The 16,354-nt window shown below is 35.2% G+C and overlaps 1 protein-coding gene across 7 annotated transcripts in view; it reads left to right on the top strand.

The window, feature by feature from the left end:
• CNTN5 (contactin 5) overlaps window positions 1-16,354 on the top strand; it is a 1,357,780-nt gene that overhangs the window by 309,773 nt on the left and 1,031,653 nt on the right. The window contains exon 3 of one of the 7 annotated variants that reach the window (XM_032426173.1): window positions 3,627-3,733. The exons of 5 other annotated variants lie outside the window; for them this stretch is intronic. The gene's annotated coding sequence lies outside the window, so the exon portion shown is untranslated. Of the gene's footprint in view, window positions 1-3,626; window positions 3,734-14,491; window positions 14,832-16,354 lie in introns of those variants that run through there. One more of the 7 variants, XM_032426177.1, reaches the window with a different exon arrangement.

The raw sequence follows: 16,354 nt of genomic DNA, 5'->3' as shown, positions 1-16,354 counted from the left end.
AGAGCAGGATGCTTTGAAGTGGGTATCAGTGTTGTGCCTTTAAGCCAGAGATGTCTTGCTGTCCACTCAGAATAGATAAACTATTGGTCACAAATTTTGCTGTCAAAGAATCAGTAACTCCACTCCCAAAATATGGTCACCTTCATTATATTGTTCACAAGGCTTTTGCTAAGAAAACACTGAGGAACTGATTCTGGCTGCCTATTGTTGTGGTCATGTCTTTACCTGACTGAGGCTAATATCTTGGTGTGGAAAAGAAAGGAGATATAATGCTCAGCAATGGTTGCTAATAGATGTATTAGCTCATGGATGGGTTAATAATATTGTAGATATTATTTGACTTTTCCATGCCTATTCAGTAACACTAAAGAATAGCCACTTTAAATAATATTGCTGGAATTGGATTCAATAGGTGATTCCAACCACAACCCTTTCAGAATGAAAGAAATACATGATTCAAGGGGCAATCAAACTGTGTGTTACCTTTAGACAAAAGCAAAAGAAAACACAATGACCAGAATGCTGCCTTAACAGGGCTTTGTCTCTCTGAATGAATTATGAGATAAAAGTAAATCAATACATAAATAAATCACAATAAAGTTTAGTGTTAGAAGAGAACAGGTAGTCTCTATTCCTCTTATGTTTTCCTAACACAGGAGACACTTAATAACATCTGTTAGAGTTTCACAAATACCAAAAGTTGGCAGTCTGTGAACTTTTTTTTTTTTTTAAAGATTTTATTTATTTATTCATGAGAGACAGAGAGAGAGATGCAGAGGGAGAAGCAGGCTCCCAAAGAGCAGAGGGCCCGATGCGGGACTCGATCCCAGGACCCTGGGATCATGACCTGAGCCGAAGGCAGATGCTTAACCATCTGAGCCACCCAGGCGCCCGGCAGTCTGTGAACTTTTAATTAAATGAAAGAAAAATAATTTGAGAGTTGGTAAAATTTCTGGGTTATCGGTGCCTAAAAATTATGGAAATAAGGAAATAAATTCTAGGTCAATTTTTCATTGATGGGGTATAATAAAAATGTCTTACCTTTAGGCCTATTATATATAGTCTTTCAGATAATAGAGAAAAACATGTTCCTTTCTGTAAAGTGAAGTGCTGAATTTAAAATCTATAGTAGTTTCAGTAGTGGTCAGCACTGCCATTTTAACTTTCCAAATAGGTAATAGAAAATTGTGTAGTTTGGGGCGCCTGGGTGGCTCAGTCATTAAGCGTCTGTCTTCGGCTCAGGTCATGATCTCAGGGTCCTGGGATCGAGCCCCGCATCAGGTTCCCTGCTCAGCAGGAAACCTGCTTCTCCCTCTCCCACTCCCCTGCTTGTGTTCCCTCTCTTGCTGTGTCTCTCTCTGTCAAATAAATAAATAAAATCTTTAAAAAAAAAAAAAAAAAGAAAATTGTGTAGTTTGTGTTTTTTTGTTTGAAAGTGTTTTATCTTGGTAGAATTCTAGAACTATGAGGAAGATTTATTGAAAAACCGAAATTTCACAGTTTCTTAAATGCTGAAATTTTATCCAAAGCTACTGTGTTTTTCTAGGAAACTGTGTAACCTAAGTTATAGGGGAAAGCTATACTTTAAGTCTTTAAGATAAGCAACATGATATTAAGCTTTGTTATCACAGTCAAAAAATTATATTTTAGTGTCAGATCAATGATTTAAAATCTAAGCTGTGGCATTTGTTATTTCTGGACTTCGAGGAATTTACTAATCAAATATCAGTTTTATTTTTCTCATATGTAGAATACTTAGGTTTGATGGCTATTATGCATCCACACAATAAATGAGGTAACAATATAAAAACAAGGTAAATATATGAAGCATATAAATGTAAGAAAAATACTAATCTCTTATGTATAAGTAAAGGAAGTAAAGGAAATAAAATATCTATCATAGTGACCAATAAGTTATAGATATTCAATGAGCTATCATTGTTGGTGTAGTAATTAGCTAACAATATGAAGGTGTTTCTAAGTTATTTTTCTAGAATACAAATTGTTGAAATGTACTTCTCTACTTTTACATATAAACTAAACTAAAACCTTTAAACTAACTTTCCATATTAAAAAAAGTTTTAATTGTTATAAAATACATAGAATTCACCATCTTAACCACTTTTACGTGTATAGTTCAGTGGTAATTACAAAATCCATAAACTTTTAAAAGTATAAAGAGATCACCAACTTCTTTAATTTTTTAAATATACATGTATAGTATGATGGAATATTCTCATGGGTATGGCTTCAATTTCCCATTCTCCATTGATATAACTTGCATTCTAACCTTTCTTTAACATCCAATTAGAAGTGAAAATGAAGCAACTACCAGACTTGTTTCAATCACTAATGAAATACAAAAGTAACTAACATTAGATTTTTTTGTTGTTGTTTTTAAAATAATACTTAGTATCTTCCTAGTTCTTCACATAACAGAAGTGGAAATTAAGGCTGACATAAGTTTAGTGACTTGAGTAACAATGTAATTAGCCAGCACTGGAATTGTAGAACACTGATTTCTAATTAAATATTCTTTCTAAAACTTTAGCAAATTTTTATTTACATAAATAAATTATTCGAGAGGAAATAATTATTTTCTTCTCATGGTAATTTTTCTCTTTTATTTTTCATTATGATTTTCCTTCCATTCTTTGATAATAAAATGGCTTTTCCGTGTTTTTTAATTTTGTTTTGTTAATTTCTAATAAGGCCAAAGTAACACTTTTCTTATTTTGTTCACTTACTGGTAAATATAAATAAATGTATCCTAAATATATATATATATAGACACATATATATATATAATATTCATATATATATTCATATATATATGTTCGATATTCATATATATATACACATATATGAAAGAATTCAGCTTTAACTACAGTTCTTGGATAATTATGCTTGAATCATTTACACAGATTCATCTGCCTATACTGAAATTAATGTAAGAGGCTTCTGTTCATTGGATCAGAGCTCTAATATCATTATTCAATCTGTGAGCTGCTCCTCATTTGAATCAATAAAAGGCTGAGAGGTCTTGACAAGCTATCTTTTTTCTAATATTGATCTTGATGACCAAGCTGGTGCCCTAGAGTCTAACCATTGATTTTAAAGGAGAGGCCTGTCAAGTTGGAGGCCAATTTTCTGCTATTAAACAGATCAGGTCCTGTAATTAAAGAAAATGTCAGGCTGTCATATTTTACAAGAGAGCCATGGGAATATTTTCACGCAGTTTTCAAGCAAATTAGAAAGTATGCAGACCTGCTGGAGCCAAACACATACACCAGACCCAGCATAAGCTTATGCAGAAACTAAATCAATGTTCAAATGGTATGTGATTCATTGGCTTTCTATTTTCCCAAGACTCAATGATTTAACGAATAATTTATGGTGCTTGGCTTTAATAACATGCAGTGCTGCATCAACTTAAAATGCATCAAACTCTTCTAAAAGAAAGTAACATCCAAATGAAAAGCTAATTTACTGTCAGGATAATGGAGAATATCCAAACTGTAGTCCGCAGCCTTGGCTTCCCTTCTGTTTTCTTTTAGTGCCAACTGTAACTCATAACTTCTTACTCTATTTTTATTACGTATTTGTTTATTCTTCTATCCATCCAGGAAAGATTTACAGAGAACCTACAAGTAAAGAGCTGTTGAAGAACTCAGATTAAAGTAGAAGAAACAGATCAATAAACAAAAATTGCATCATACTTCTTGCAATAGAGGTATAGTACATTATCTTCAGAGGAGTATGTGAGTGGAGCACCTGGGTGGCTCAGTTGGTTAAACGTCCAACTCTTGGTTTTGGCTCAGGTCATGATTTCAGTGTCATGGGATCAAGCCCTGCATCAGGCTCGATGCTCAGCATGGAGTCTGCCTCAGATTCTCTCTCCCACTCTCTGCTCCGCCTGTTCATGCTCTCTCTCTAAAATAAAATAAATAAGTCTTTTTTTTTTTTTTTTTAAAGAATATGTGAGTGACTGTGACTAACTTATTTAGGCATATTTAGTTTTCACAAACCATACTGAGATGAGTTTGAGTTTACTGTATAAAAAATTGAGAGTCTTTGAAAATTTTATGAAAGGACATAGTAAGTTCTTTTTACAATTTACAATTCATTTCTGAGGCTAGGAATACTCTAATATTGATAATAAAATGTAGAACTTTTACAAATGGAAGAGGAAATACTAAAATACCAAGAAAATGAAACAAGAACACAAATGAACAATTGCCCAAGAAGGAAATACAAATTAATACAAACATTCAGATAAATGTCCTTCCATTATTTCTTCAAATATTGATTTTTGTCCCTATGTCTCTCCTTTCCTTCTGGAATTCCTATTACACTTGTTAGGACTTTCGCACATGTGTTTTCATCCTTATTATTCCTCCCAGTTTAAGTGCATTTTCTAGTGTGTTGGGTCTTCTGTTAAACCCATTCAATGAGTTACTAATTCTTTATGGGTTACTGTTCTAAAATACAGATTTATTTTTTTGTATATTATAATTCTCTATTAAGATACTTCATCTTTTCATCTATTTTCTATATTTTCCTCTGGATTTAATGTTAGCTATAGTTACTTTGATATTATTTTCTGCTAACTCCAATACCTGGATTATTTAAGGGTATGCATCTATCAACTATTTTATCACTTTTATCAGTCACTTTTTCCTGTTTCCTTAAATACCTTTTTATTGCTGTTTTATTTTGTTTTGTATGTTGGACACTGTAAGTGATGCATATTGTTGAGATTCTGGTTACTGTATTCGTTCTCTAAAAAAAACATTTTACTTTGTTCTGGTAGGCACCTTGCTGCTGAAGAAGCCTAATTTTTGCTTTTTTAAGATGGGTCTATATTATTTTTTTCCTTAATCTTAAAACATAGCTTTTATTCTTATGTCATGTTCTTACTCAAAGTTGCATGGCTTTTGTGGGGTTTCAATGGAAAGAACTGGGTGTCCACTATAATCTCTGCATTCTTGCTGAGCCAAAAGGCTAGTATCTTCCCAACACTGAAAGATTCTTCATTTGCTCTCAGTCTCCTAGCAGCTGCTGCCTTTAAGAACTTCATATTTTTTTCCTGTACTTTTGTAGTCCAGAATTTGGCTTAGAATCCAAAAAGTATTTCCATATAAATGTCTTGGGTACTGTATACCCAATTCCTCTTTGCTCTATCAATCACAGATATTTCTGTAGCAGATCCAAGCTGTAAGGTGTGCCTCTTCCACATATCAAGACCACTGTTCCTCATCTGGGCTCTTACCTCTCTATACTAAAGCTCAGATAATTATGTCAAGCATAGGAGATGGTAGTACTCATTTTGTTTACCTCTCTAAGGACTCCTACATTGGCTGTTGTCAAATGACAGCAATTAGTTTATTTAATAATAGCAAAACTGTTTAATATAATTCTATTCAGAAATAAATACATAGATTAATCTCAAAATTATTGTGGAAAATATAAGAGGAATGAAAAAAGATCATAGCAATTTATTTTATTACATGGTATGCCAGAAAATGCAAAGTAATCTCAGTGACAAGGTGGATGAGCAGTTACCCAGTAATGACATTTGAAGAAAGGATTACCAAAAAGCATAAGAAAACTTTTAAGGGCTTTGGAAATGTTCACTATCTTGATTGAGGTCATGGTTTCATGGGTGTGTACATATAACAAAATCATAACATTATACACTAAATATGTACAGTTTAGTGTATGTCAAGTATACTCAAAAGTTGTGAATATGTATGTAGACTATATGTATAAATATGTATCTCAAGAGAGACACATGCTGATGAAAAATGTATAACAAAATTTAAATCAGTATAGTAATTTTCTAAAGAAATTTGGTAATATGCATCAAGAGATTTAAAATATTTCAACTTAAACACCAACTCCCAAGAAATGTTATGAACTGTCATAAAGACATAACAAGAAACTAGATGTAAAATAAATGTCCAACAATGGGACACTGTTAAAAAATGGCATAACCATGTAAGAAATTATGGTGTTAATGATTACATTAGAAAAAATTTTCATAGGGATGCCTGGGTGGCTCAGTTGGTTAAATGGCTGCCTTCAGCTCAGGTCAGAATCCCGGGGTCTTGGGATGGAGCCCTGCATCGTGCTCCTTGCTCAGCAGAAAGCCTGCTTCTCCCTCTCCCTCTGCCTGCTTCTCTGCCTACTTGTGCTCTCTATCTCTCTATCAAATATATAGATAAAATCTTAAAAAAAAGAAAAAATTTTTATAATACATTTTACATTTTTTTGCCCTTCTTTATTCTTTTATTTGTATTAAGGTACATTACAACAGTTAAATTATTTGCCATAAATGTATATTTTAATGAACTTAAAAAATATATACACCTGTATAAACACCATCCCCTCAAAATATAGAATATTTTCATAACCTGAAAAGTACCCTTGTGATATTGTCATTCAGTTAGCACCACAAATAGGTAACAATTTCCAGAATTATATCACCATAGATAACCCCTGTTCTTGAAATTCATATAAATGAAATCATGGAGTATATACTTTTGTAGCTTGAAATTTTACCTAAAATATTGTTTGAATACTCAACAAGGTTCTAGCCAATAAGATCCAACAGTACATTAAAAGGATTATTCACCATGACCAGGTGGGATTTATTCCTGAGATGCAACGGTGGTTCAACATTTGCAAATCAATCAACGTGATACAGCACATCAATAAAAGTAAAAAACAAGAACCATATGATCATCTCAATCAATGCAGAGAAAGCATTTGACAAAATACAGCGTCCTTTCCTGATTGAAATTCTTCAAGGTACAGGAATAGAGGGAACATACCTCAGTATCATAAAAGCCATCTATGATAAGTCTGGCCAGGGGTTTATCAATCTTGTTAAATCTTTCAGAGAACCAGCTCCTAGTTTCGTTGATCTGTTCTATTGTTCTTTTGGTTTCTATTTCATTGATTTCTGCTCTGATCTTTATTATTTCTCTTCTCCTGCTGGGTTTAGGCTTTATTTGCTGTTCTTTCTCCAGCTCCTTTAGGTGTAGGGTTAGGTTGTGTACTTGAGACCTTTCTTGTTTCTTGAGAAAGGCTTGTATTGCTATATACTTTCCTCTTAGGACTGCCTTTGCTGCATCCCAAAGACATTGGGGAGGGTATGTGCTATGGTGAGCACTGTGAATTGTGTAAGACTGTTGAATCACAGACCTGTACCTCTGAAACAAATCATACATTATATGTTAAAAAAAAAAAAAAAAAGAAGATAGCAGGAGGGGAAGGATGAAGGGGGGAAAATCAGAGGGCGAGACAAACCATGAGAGACTATGGACTCTGAGAAACAAACTGAGGGTTCTAGAGGGGAGGGGGTGGGGGGATGGGTTAGCCTGGTGATGGGTATTAAAGAGGGCATGCTCTGCATGGAGCACTGGGTGTTATATGCAAACAATGAATCATGGAACACTACACCAAAACCTAATGATGTAATGTATGGTGATTAACATAACATAAAAAAAAAAAAAAACCCACCTATGAAAAGCCCACAAAAAAATATCATTCTTAATGGGGAAAAACTGAGAGCTTTTCCCTTAAGGTCTGGAACATGACAAAGATGCCCACTCTCACCATTATTGTTCAACATAGTACTAGAAATCCTAGCCTCAGCAATCAGACAACAAAAAGAATTAAAAACATCCAAATTGGCAAAGAAGTCAAACTCTCTCTCTTCACAGATGACATGATATTTTATGTGGAAAACCCAAAAGACTCCATCCTCAAGTTAATAGAACTCATACAGCAATTCAGTAATGTGGCAGGATACAAAATCAATGCACAGAAATCAGTTGCATTTCTATACACTAATAATGTAATTGAATAAAGACAAATTAAGGAATCAATTCCATTGACAACAGCTCGAAAAACCATAAGATACCTAGGAATAAACCTAACCAAAGAGGTAAAAGATCTATACTCTAGAAACTACAGAACACTTATGAAAGAAATTGAGGAAGACACAGATGGAAAAACATTCCATGCGAATGGATTGGAAGAATAAGCATTGTGAAAATGTCTATGCTTCCCAGAGCAATTTACACTTTCAATGCTCTCCTTATCAAAATACCATTGACATTTTTCACAGAGCTGGAACAAATAATCCTAAAATTTGTATGGAACCAGAAAAGACCCCAAATTGCCAGGGGATTGTTGAAAAAGAAAACCAAAGCTGGGGACACCACAAAGCCTGACTTCAAGCTATATTACAAAGCCATAGTCATCAAGACAGTATGATATTGGCACAAAAACAGACACATAGATCAATGGAACAGAATAGAGAACCCAGAAATGGACCCTCAACTCTATGGCCAACTAATCTTTGACAAAGCAGGAAAGACCATCCAATGGGAAAAAAAATAGTCTCTTCAATAAATGGTGCCTGGAAAACTGGACAGCCACATGCAGAAGAATGAAACTCGACCATTCTCTTTTACCACACACAAAGATAAACTCAAAACAGATGAAAGACCTCAATGTGAGACAGGAATCCATCAAAATCCTAGAGGAGAACATAGGCAGTAACCTCTTTGACATTGGACACAGCAACTTCTTTCAAGACACGTTTCTAAAGTCAAAGGAAACAAAAGCAAAAATGAACTATTGGGACTTCATCAAGATAAAAAGCTTTTGCACAGCAAAGGAAACAGTCAACAAAACTAAGAGGCAACCCACGGAATCGGAGAAGATATTTGCAAATGATATTTCAGATAAAGGGCTGATATCCAAAATCTACAAAGAACTTATCAACCTGAATGCCCAAAAAACAAATAATCCAGTCAAGAAATGGGCAGAAGACATGAACAGACACTTCTCCAAAGAAGACATACAGACACATGAGAAAATGTTCAAAATCACTAGGCATCAGGGAAATACAAGTCAAAACCACAATGAGATACCACTTTATACCAGCTAGAATGGCAAAAAATAACAAGAGAGGAAACAGCAAGTGTCGGCAAGGTTGTAGAGAAGGGGGAACCCTCTCGCATTGTTGGTAAGAATGAAAGCTGGTACAGAAACTCTGAGAAACAGTATGGAGGTTCCTCAAGACGTTAAAAATAGAACTACCCTACGACCCAGGGATTGCACTACTAGGTATTTACCCCAAAGATATAGATGTAGTAAAAAGAAGGGGAAAATGCACCCCAATGTTCATAGCAGCAATGTCTATAATAGCCAAACTGTGGAAGGAACCAAGATGCCCTTCAACAGCCAAATGGATAAAGAAGATGTGGTATATATGTATATACAATGGAATATTACTCAGCCATCAGAAAGGATGAATACCCACCATTTCCATTGGCATGGATGCAACTGGAGGGGATTACGTTAACTGAAATAAGTCAATCAGAGAAAGATAATTACCATATGGTTTCACTCATATGTGGAACATAAGGAATAGAGCAGAAGACCACAGGGGAATGGAGGGAAAACTGGGAAGAAATCAGAGAGGGAGACAAACCATGAGAGACTCTGGACACTGGGAAACAAACCGAGGGTTACAGAAGAGAGGGGTGTGGGGAGATGGGATGACTGGGTGATGGGTATTAAGGAGGGCACCTGTTGGGGTGCCTGGGTGGCTCAGTCGTTAAGCGTCTGCCTTCGGCTCAGGTCATGATCCCAGGGTCCTGGGATCGAGCCCCGCATCGGGCTCCCTGCTCGGCGGGAAGCCTGCTTCTCCCTCTCCCACTCCCCCTGCTTGTGTTCCTTCTCTCACTGTGTCACTCTCTGTCAAATAAATAAATAAAATCTTAAAAAAAAAAAAAAAAGGAGGGCACCTGTTGTGATAAACACAGGGTGTTATATGCAACTAATGAATCGTTGAACCCTACAACAAAAACATATGATGAGCTATATTTTGGCTAACTGAACATAATGAAAAAAAAATCCCATAAAAAATAAAAAATAAAAAAAATAAAATATTGTTTGAGATTTGTTCATTCTACTGAATATATCAAAAGTATTTTTATTTGTTAAAAAAAATCACAATTTGTTAATCCCCTATTGGCTGAATTTGTCAAACACTTTTTCTGCATTTATTAAGATTAGCATATACATTTTTCTCCTTTTTATTTATTTTTAAAGATTTTATTTATTTATTTGAGAGAGAGAGTGTGCATGAGAGGGGGAGAAGGGGTAGAGGGAGAAGAAGACTCCCCACTCAGCAGGAAACCTGACAAAGGGCTTGATCCCAGGACCTTGAGATCACAACCCCAGCTGAAGGGGTCTGAGTCACAACCGACTGAGCCACCAAGGTGCTCCTCCTTTATTTTGTTAATATAATTATTTAGTTTGATTAACTTTGAAGTAGAAAACCCATCTAGCATTCTTTCCCACTGTGTCATCTTATCTATATCTATCTATATCTATATATCTATTTTTACATATTACTATGTTTGCTTTGCTAATTTTCTGTCAAAGAATTTTGTGCCCATATTTAGGAAGGCCATTGTTCTGTATGTATTCTTTTTATTTTATAATGCCATGGTCAGATTTTGGCTTCAGGGTTGTGCTGGCCTTACCAAGTGAGTTGGGCAAGGAGATACATTAGCCCATATTAGGGAGTCACATCTTTTTGGCCAAACCCAAAAGAGTGGAGCTTTCCATTACAGTGTGTGGAGGGTGAGGAATGGAATAAAGGAGGAAGTCCTTTCTCAAGTAGCATAAACTTCGACACTTGTAGCACAGATTTAGTAGATTTCCTTGGATAAATTTTTATTAATGTGTTGTATGCTCTAAGGGCAATATTCAGAGACTTAGATATTTTTTTTTAAATAATTTTCACCAATTATGGTTGTTTCACTAGGGAAAGTGTCCAAAGAGCTCATCACACTACCATTTTCAGATTTGCTCCTTGGGCGCTCTTTTTACTAAAGACAAAACAATCTTATTTTGATCTCTTCCAAAGATTCTAAAAATGACCTAATGTTAAATTTATTTTTACATTCTTGAAATATAGGACTTTTCAAAATGTCAAAATCTTAAAATCAATAGCATAGTTTTAAGGAGATTATAATTTATTCTTCATGCTAGTTTGTTGTAATATTAAAATTGACCATATTTAGTTGTGTATATAATATTCTAGTACCTATAGCTCTCTGACCATTCTCAGAACTCCAAAGAAAAATTAAGAAATATTTTTTAGCTTCCTATATGAAAATTATCTCTCAGTCCTATTTACTATCTAAGACATAACTTGCAAAACTCTCTTTAGACTTTTATACCTCCTAAGCCACTATTGCTGAAGATATCACAACAGATGGCTCTTTTGTTGACTGCCACTGTCTTTTAGCCGGGAGAGAAATTTCAAAAGGTCTCCAATTCATTCTTTGACTGTAATTAGGCCTGCACCATCTGAAATGAAGTTATCAGAAATGCAATAGAGAAAATTTGTTTCAGTGAAATTTGAACACGTATTTTACATCAATCCAACAATACAAAACAAAACAAAACAAAAAGCTAATTAAATAATGCATAACAGTGGCGTATATATGATTTGCTTCCTCAAAAATTGCAATGAACTGGCAATGCTTGAGAGCAAAAAGATATATGGTGTGCCTGGATTAAAGATAACATATGTTGTTTTGAAAAATGATCTTGCCACATACTTGCTTTTTGACCTGCTGTAAACTATACAGACTCTCTGTGAGTCTTGGATTCCTTATATGTTAAAGATTATGATGATGATATCTTTATGGTATTGCTGTGAACATTAGATATAGATAATGTTTCACACAATGTGTAAGCTTCAGGAAATACATTTATTTTCCTACATATGATACAATAGTTTCTACTATAATATCCTTCTATCTCCTTCAGCAGAAGGTAATATAATATGGCCAGAAAGTTAAGAAAATGGCTCTACCCAGTTTGCTTACATTGAATTATATGGTGTTGGCATATATTTAGCCTTCCTGCATAGGATTGTTGTGAAACATAGTTCAAATAGTGTATGTGAAGTGCTAAGAATACTCTAAAGTATTTAGTAAGTATTCAATAAATATTAGCCATCATTATTATATTCTCAAAAATCATATATGATAGGGTGCCTGGGTGGCTCAGTTGGTTAAGCGACTGCCTTCGGCTCAGGTCATGATCCTGGAGTCCCGGGATCGAGTCCCACGTCGGGCTCCCTGCTCAGCAGGGAGTCTGCTTCTCCCTCTGACCCTCCTCCCTCTCATGCTCTCTGTCTCTCATTCTCTCTCTCGCAAATAAATAAAATCTTAAAAAAAAAAAAAAAATCATATATGATAAATAGGAAAAAAGTTCATTCAGAGAAATTAAGGTATTTGTTTGAAGTCCTTCAAATATTAAATGGCAAATAGCAATTAGAGAAATGGAGATGGGATTGCAGGTCTTCTATTGAAAGACAAGGAGATGAGATTTTAATGAATGTACTTATTGTATTCACAGTTTGGAAAAACAAGAGTGGCTTTAGTACAAAGAGAGCAGAAAGAGTAGATAAAAGAAGTGGAGCATCCAGAACTGTTTGAAATTACACTACACCTAATTTTCTATAGACATATTAGCCTTTTTCTCGGGTATCATCACATTATTCAAGATTTCAAGACTTTTGTTGGTGTTGTTTTTCTATTTTCTTTAGAATACTAAGCTCAATGAATAGAAATCAAATATAAACCAAATAAGGTTTAACAATCAACAAATAGGATCACACTAGCAAAATAATTTCATAAATGTAGGTCATGATTGAGGAGAAAAAGCAAATTAACTTGAAATATGTAAATCATTGTGACCCATTTTTAGCTTGAATTATTTGTGGTTTGACACAGATTTTCACTTGTTTGGTTATAAAAGTGGCCTTATTAATCCATTTTTATTTGAATCTTTAATTTCTAAGATTGACATGTCCCTCCATTAATTTATCCTAGAGTGAAGGCTTATAGACAGCCAAAAATGTGGTAAGGTGTTAACATTGAAATAGCAGGAAAATTCTCACCTGTTGAATGAGAGGACAAAATGATTTATTTAGGATTTCAGGAGGATTCTTCCTGCTTAAGTAAATGTAATTTACCACATAGCACAGACACTGTGTATGATATAAAGCATCATACTTAATCTCAAAATGTACATTTTCAAAGAAAAATTTGTCTTTTTTACAAGGTGGATTAATTCACATAAAATTAATATTCACTAATTTTGTATTTATTGATTTTAAAGGACATTTAATTTGTCTTTAATAATCAAGACAACTGAAAAGCAAAATTTTAGATCTAATAATTTACATCCAGATTAGTAGTTACTGTGAGTGCAAAAATGTGTCATTATTTTATATTACTTTAGCCTTAGTCATGACCCAGACTTTATTGACTTAATAAAGAATTTATCCACAAGAAGATATTATAGGATAAGCATATTCTGGGCTCAAAGTAAAGAAGAATGCGGACTGTTTTGCTCTTAGTATCTGGGTACATGAGTCAAAATGTAGGTGTGAACCCATTTTAGCCCAAAAAGGAGTCAGAAATAGGTAACATGTTAAAGCCTTTTAACCATGTAAAAGCAAATTGCAAGGTCCAGGTAGTGAACAAATATTTAGTAATTAAATAATGCCAATTTTGAAAGTATGTAAACCTTCTCAGTAGCATAACATATACGAAAATTCATGTCACATAATTTTTTGAACATTCATTTATTTAATTAATGAAACGATTGCTAGTCTAAATGGAGTGTGTGCACATGTATGTTTTATAAAATATTTTAAACAACAAATATTTTAGCAATCCAGTTCCTCTTTTTTTTTTTTTAAAGATTTTTCAAATAATCTCTATACCCAATATGGGGCTCAAACTCATAACCTTGAGGTCAAGAGTCATATGCTCCACCCACTGAGCCAGCCAGGTGCTCAACCCCAGTAATCTAGTTGCTCTAAAAAATTTGATAACAAGAGTATATCCTATTATTTTACCCACATGAAGAATTTTGAATTGCTGTTTCACTCATTTCATGAATATGGATATGTCATACTAAGCATGGTATATGGCATACACACACACACACACACACACACACACACACACACACAGAGTATCTTATTGCAAATAAACGTGTTCACCAGTTCAGTGTTTGTGATGGTTAGCTTTACTTTCATCATCAAATAGCAAGAAAAAGTATTTAATTTCTGGGCAAAGAAAGAAAACTCAGCCTTCACTGGAGCAAGATTGGAAGGAAATTCAGGGTGGAAGTAAACTGAGTCATGGATTGGCAGATAACTAAGGGAATACCACTGCTATGAATTGACAGGAAGTAAAGGAGAGTAGAAAAGGTAGAAAAGAGGGAGGGAAATGAAAAAAGGAGATATGAGAGGCGGAAGAGAAGGGAGGAGGTGTCCAAGTTTAATTACATCTGTAATGCTTTAGTATGTGCACAATAGTCAGATTGGAAAGATTAAAAAAAAAAAGTAGCTTTGTGGAAGTGATAATATTTATCATGTATAATAAAAGGTGAGGTTTTGTAAAATTGGGGATTCTGATTCTGTAGCTTGGGTGGGCCTGGAATTCTGTATTTCTAAGTCTCCCAGGCAATGCTGGTGTTGCTGTTCTGCAGACCACACTTTGAGTAGTGAGGTAATAAATGATGGAGGTGATGTTGATGTCTGTTCCAGGCAGAGTGAAGAGTACACCTTATATCACAGAAGAAAGTGTTGCCGGGTGAACTGGGGAATCCCTAGGCCCTGAGGCCTCAACCCAGCCAAACCTGAAGGAGTAGCTGAAGGTTCTTGGTTTTGTCACAAGAAGGGCTTCAAGGTCAGACGTATAGCACAGTGGGTGAGTAACACAAGCAGGAAAGTTTCTTAAAGTGAAAAGTACAATCTCAAGATATGAAAGCTACAGAGAGAGAGAGGTGTGTCCTGGGAATTGTGTTTCTATCTTTTATTGATAGTTGTTAATTAGGGGATGGGGCATTTATTACTTGGGGCCGATAGCAGGGCTTCTCACTTTTTCTTCCTGATTTGGTCAGAGGTTTCTTGTCATGGCATCCTCCACCTTGGGCTGTCTGCTTGATCCAGCTTCCTGTGGAGTGCTGTGGGGACAGGCTTCTGACCTTCCCAATAGCTGGCCAAACTCTCAATGCTGACCTTCAGGCATCCTGTTAAAACCTAACTAACTGCCTACTCTAACTCTGGGCCCTTAAAATCTTTTAAGGGTAAATCGAAGATGGCCCATCTTCTGTAACTACTTCATGCTGGTGTGGGATGTTGATCCTGCCCGAGCGCTCCAGAAGTCCTTGCTCTCTAAGTTTTAGGGAAGCTGTTTGGACAATGGGGAGTAGAAGGAACCCATGGCTTGGTCTAGTGGGTGTTATATTCTTTTGTTTCAGAGTTGCTATGGACCACCATTTGGAGATTTATCTGTCTGAGGGGAGAGGAAATAAATTTTTTTTGATAACTTTAGGATACAAGGTCCAAACATCAGAGTAAGGTGAATGGTTATTAAGGGTCCAAAAAGAAGATATAACCATGAAAGGTTGGGAAACCAGGAGAAAAAGGACTCCCATCAGGAAGAGGAGATAGGGTGGGTTTATGGGGAACTGTGGTCCAGTTAGTTATTGCTCCAATGACCTGGAGGCTTTCTTTAACCTCTCCAGATGAACTGATCCACATGCAGCTTGATGTGTTAGTCATTGTGCAGACTCCTCACATTTTGTAAGAATGTAGTCAAGGGCCTCTTGTAGCCAAGTGTCTTGCTGCCTGATTTTATTTATATATATTCTTACTTCCCAGGAGGAGTTAATACAGGTGTAGCAGGTGGTGTTAGCTGTCATATAGACTCTATTTTATTTAGCAAGCAATCAGGTAATTAATAAAAGGAACTTCTATGGAAACAAAATAAAAACATAGGTTAATGGAGCATATTATAAACCCCCTGTCTGAGTCCCAAGTACTGTCAGTGAGATTTCTAAATGATAGGCTCAAGGTATCCTCAGATGGCATGGGAGCAGGCAGCTGCAATCAGATGGGTTTTTCTGATTTGCAATTCAAATGTCTGGTGATTCTTTTGAGTGACTCATAAAGCAACAGGCACAAAGATTGTCTATACACGAGGCAATTTGTGGCAATTTCTCTGAAGTTGACCTCAATTTGTCCAGTTTCAGTCTGCAGGGCTTCAGGGAAAAAGGCAGTTCAGTTTTTAATGACTTTAAGTCAAGAGGATGGAAGAAGATTGGATCCTTTGGTTTGGAGAGTTATAGCCAGATATTTGAGGAAACCAGAGGAATTTAGGATCTACTCTCATTTATAATAAATAATATTAAAATCTAATATCTACAAAGATATGTTTTTGAAACATTT

This window comes from Phoca vitulina, unplaced genomic scaffold, assembly GCF_004348235.1.
Source record: "Phoca vitulina isolate PV1807 unplaced genomic scaffold, GSC_HSeal_1.0 scaffold34, whole genome shotgun sequence".
NCBI lineage: Eukaryota > Metazoa > Chordata > Mammalia > Carnivora > Phocidae > Phoca > Phoca vitulina.
The sequence above is the reverse complement of the archived record's forward strand: the minus strand, read 5'-3'. Positions and strand labels throughout refer to the sequence as shown.